The following is a 5179-nucleotide window of genomic DNA, read 5'->3' on the forward strand; positions in this document are numbered from 1 at the left end:
ATAGAGCATGGGCCTGGGAGTCAGAAGGACCTGGATTCTTGTCCCAGCTCCACCACTTGTCTGCTGTGTGACCTTGGGCAAGTCACTTCACTGCTCTGTCCCTCAGTTACCTCATCTGTAAAATGGGGAGTAAGACTTTGAGCTCCCTGTAGGACAAGGACTGTGTACCACCTGATTAGCTTGTATCTATCCCAGTGCTTAGTACAGTGCCTGGCACATAATAAACGCTTAAATACTATGAAAAAAATGGCAATGTGTAAAAGGTTATGTATGCACAGTAGCACCCCTGTTGCTCCAGTTCCAGCCCTACTAGCCTCCAACAGGGGGACTAACTGGTGTCTTCCAAACCCAGCTGTACAAGCTTGACCTAAAAAATGCAGCTCTAAATTTGTACTTTCCTTCTGATCCAATAAAGCTGGTTTTCCTAGAATTATGCCCACACATGGTGAAGAAAGTTAACGCATTCCCTAGGGTCATATGCAATATCACTTCAGCAAGTTTTCTTCATAACAGCCAAGTTAGGAGTGTCACTGCCTCACAAAAGACTTCCTGTCCTTCAGGAGAAATGGAAAAGCCAGAAGAAAGGTGTGGGTGGGAAAAAGGATGCAAACCAGTCCCTATATCTCTTCACACAGCCCTTTTTTAAAAAAAAAATAAAAACAAAGGGAAAGTGGTGGATGGGAAAAGGAAGAAAAGGAAACTTCAGGCACTTGGAGAAGTGGCTGCTCTTTACTCCTTCCAAATAATGGGGTCAGAACATAATAAGTGTGGAGCATGCTCAGTTGGGTTGTGTACATCATGAATGTTGACGAAGTCAAGCTTAAGAAGCTTCATTTCAGCCACATAGAAATAATATTAAATCAGTGAGAATTAATGCAAATAAGTCCATCTTTTAGGTGGAAAAACTATGCAATGTCTTATTTAGACTTATCTAATCAGACTAATTCATCATGAATAAAAGCAAAACTAATTATAACATACCACCACAGGTTTCAGGAATTTATACATAGACAAGTTTATTTGTTTTTTAAAGGCAGAACAAATCCATCTTAATACACACATACACACACACAGAAATTGATAAATGTAAGCCCTTACTGCTTTGTTTAAAATCAAACCCACACAAAGCTTTTCAGCAAAACCCCAAAAGCAAGAAAACATTTTATTCCCACAATACATATTACATTTTCCACTTTTTGAAGATGTGTTGTTAAGTTGATACAACTCATTCAGCACTTGCCTAACAAAGTGAAAACCAACCTCAAGACATTTGGAAAAAAAATTGCATGCCTCCCACAACTGTTAAGACAAGTATCAACTGAACTCTTAAATTTTTCAATAAATAATCCATAGTATAAAAATCCTTTACTCTGTGAATTTTACCTTTAATGGCAGTGCCAACCATCACCATAATAATAATTCAAAGACCATTAATACCACTGAGCCTATGAACAGCAACAAAAGAAAAACAAGACTGACAGATTTCAATTTTCCAAATGACTCCAGAAGAGGCAGAGTTCAATGTTACATAATAAGTTAACACGTTCAAGTACTAGCCCAGCTAGAACTGTTCAACTGCAAAAAGTGATTTATTATAGTTAACTAAAGCTTTGCATTTAAAGTGTATAATTGTTAGAATTTGAGGAAGCAGGTAAGGAAAGAAAATTACTAAATGTTCGGCTCATGTTAAGTGAACAAAATTACTCTTCAAGGAAGTCACTAAAAATATTAGTAACAAGAAAAAATGGCATCTATGAGACTAGGAAAAGAAATGTGTCCTTGATATGTAGAAATGTTTACTAACTGCATAATAAAATATCTTACGTTCCTCTTAAAGGGCCTGCTAGTGAAAGAGTAATTAAAGGCTAATGAGCAAACCAGCCAGAGGTTAAATCATATCAGAGGCTTTGTAAATGGATTTTTAACTCACTGAATTGAACTGCAATTGTATTTACATAAAGCCTCCTCCCCTCAAAGGGAGAACTCACCTACACAAGTAGCTTTCAACCACTGGGCCCTATAGCATCCTTTACATAAATATACTGTATCTTTTGTCTTTACTTAGCTTTTGGATGGTAGCCATGGGTTCCCCTCCAGCCCAGCTTCGCATAACATCAGGAAGCCTAGGGCAAAGGTCAACCCAGCCACCCACTGCAGGGCCTTTCCATTTTTATCGAATAGTGATCCCCCAGCTTTGCAAATCATGCCACTATGAACAGCAGAAGGGGGAAACTGAGACCTCAGAGAGGAACCTTTCGACCAGAAACACGATTTTAGCTAGTGATGGGATAAACAGAAAAAGTCTGAAAACTTAGGAATGTTAAAAAGACTCTTCTGAGAAAATGTAGGCCCTGTCAGCCTGTGATGGACCTATAGTTGGGGGTGGAACTACCTCGGTTTGCCCAGTGTAGAAGTACGGGGCCCATAATATGGCAGGGGGAAGGAGAGGAAGTGCAGCTCTTGTAGAGCCAATGGCATTCACCCTCTTTACACTGACTTTCAGCTCTGCCATCAGGCGTATCGCCAGAAGTGCAACACCAAAGTCGGTTCTGGGGTTCATCCTCGGTGAATCTAAATAAACTATCATTAACTTTAGCCTCTTTGGAGGCCTCAGCTAGGAGGAGACTGGTACCTCTGCTGGAACATCAGTGCCAACCCCCCTCCCCCGCAAATCCCTGCTCATCAGGCCAGGAGCCCCAACACCACACTTGCTCTGGGACCCAGAGTGCTTATGTCCACCAGTGCCACCAGAAAATTCTCTGGACTCTACCAAAAATTCAACCCCCACGCAAAGCCCAGGAATAGATTTGGGGTGCCAGCAAAAAGGATAGAGCCAAAAAGAAAGAATTTTAGTTGCTGTTCATTCTGATAGTTCAGTTGAAATGAACAGCGTTAAGTATTGTAAATGCAAACAAAATTCATGTATTCCTAATGGCAGAAAGACAAATTGGAAGGAAATTAAGCTTGTATCTACCCTAGTGCTTAGAATTGTTTTTGACATATAGTAAGCACTGAACAAATACCATTAAAAAAAACAACAACTGGCTTCCAAACTTAGAATCCTGGTACAGAAATTTCTGTAAAATATAAAAAATATTCAGTAGGGCTTCTTCAAATGGAAAAGTTTTAATTTACAAAGAATCTTAAAGAGTCTATAGCCAGACCAATAAATAGCCACATCCATATTTCAGGAAGGTCTTGAACACAAAGTACCCTACAAAAAATACTAGTTTTACCAGTTCAATAATGTAGCCATTGCAATTAGTTATATATTCTAACGGCCTTAAAATCATAAAAAGGATGCAATTCCTACAAACTAATCATGTGCAATATTCTATTTGAAAAAAATCAAACCAAGACCACAAAACCGATTACAATTTGTCACCTGAAAAGCAGATTTAATGACGTGTCTTACCTTTTATTTTAAAATTGTTACTCTGAATCTCTTACTCTTTGTTCTAATAGCTTCACATCAATATGGACTGCAGTTTCAACATTATTCCAACCAACGGCTGTTCAACCTAGAAGGTTCTCATTATTAAATCTGTCTTCATATTTACATTCTACCTATCAATGTATTTTGCAGACTGGTTCATTTTTTCACCCTCTCCTCCGCCCCCAACATCAGCCTTATCTGGGAGGGAAGGCAGTAAAAAACTAACAAAAAACAACCTCCCACCCCCTGCAAAAAAAAAAAAAAAACCCAAATTAAGGCACAGGCAGGTTAAGTACCTTGCCCATGTCTACATTCATTCAATTGTATTTATTGAGCACTTACTGTGTGCAGAGTACTTGGAGCCAACTGATATCCAGTTGTTAAAACCAAAATAAGATGGGGAAGGAGCATGTCCTAATGGAAACAGCATGGGCCTGGGAGTTATAAAACCAATTGCTTGCTCTGTGACCTTAGGCAAGTCACTTAACTTCTCTGTGCCTCAGTTTCCTCACCTATAAAATGGGGATTAAATGCCTGTTCTCCCTCTTAGTTTGACTGTGAGTCCCATGCGGGACAGGGACTACATCCAATCTAATTAATCTACCTCAGCACTTAGAAAAGTACTTGACACACAGTAAGTGCTGAAATACCATAAAAAAAATCACAAAGCCGTTTCTGCTTTTGGGAGTAGGTGGTTTGCAGTGTCATGATTAGATGTCCTCAGGAATGCCTTTCGATGGGTTCAGGTATCCATCTGGGACAGCTGTCCCTTGGAAGTGCAGCTGCCAGCATTCTTCTGGTCTTGGACTCCAGGAATTGCTCTGAGCCCCAACTGGGAGGCGGCAGGGCTGAGGGATGGAAAAGCTTGAAATGCCCTCTGTCAATCAGGGGGTTTGTTGATGTTCGGGTTCAGGGCTAACAAACGCACAAGCTAGCAAATGCACAACTAAGATATGAACCTCAAACAAGTTCCCTTCTCTGCCCAGAAATATTCCAATATGTGTTAATTAGGCACTGGAGATGGTGTGCCATGGGCAGATTTAAGTCCCAATCACATTTCCAGCAAAAATATTTATTTAAAAATCTGCTCAAAAAAATATCACTGCCCCATAGAGAGTTAGCCAGTTAGCTTACAGTAAAGCAGGGCCTACCACAAAATTTCTCAGGACTAGTAATACAAAGCTGTATCTGCATTGCTTTCTTTTTTTCTATTCATTAAACTGCACTGAAAGAATCTCATGCAAATTGGGATTTTGATCCAAGCAGCAGCAGGACAATTTCAGCAAGCTTCTGGGGTAAGACTCTGCTTTCTGACTCAGGGTATCATGTTGTCAAATGGAGGAGGGAGGATAAACACAATTTGAAGTCCCAAGTCCCCGGGGAAATGTAGTCCCAGGCGGGATTTCAAGGACCGCAAATGTCCGAAAGTCAAACAAGCCCAAAACATGGACGTTCGGGATTGTTCTAAGGAAAGCCAGGAGTCTTACTGAGGGGAGCAGAGGGAAAGAGGAGAAGGTTGGATCATCCCAAGAGTCCAAGGTTCTTAACCCAATGTCTGTTGCAGTGCCACCCTGATCTAAAATAATGTAGGGGACAGTGAGGGGCTATAAACAATAAAACTTGTACTTTTGGAAACTTTACTGTCTTTTAAAAGTATAATGAGTTTTTCTCACTGAAAATCATGTTACTAGAAACAGAATGTCTGCCATTGCAGTAGTCATGGATTAGACATTTGTGAGCTAT

The sequence above is a fragment of the Ornithorhynchus anatinus genome, chromosome 1 (genome assembly GCF_004115215.2).
Source record: "Ornithorhynchus anatinus isolate Pmale09 chromosome 1, mOrnAna1.pri.v4, whole genome shotgun sequence".
Classification (NCBI taxonomy): Eukaryota; Metazoa; Chordata; class Mammalia; order Monotremata; family Ornithorhynchidae; genus Ornithorhynchus; species Ornithorhynchus anatinus.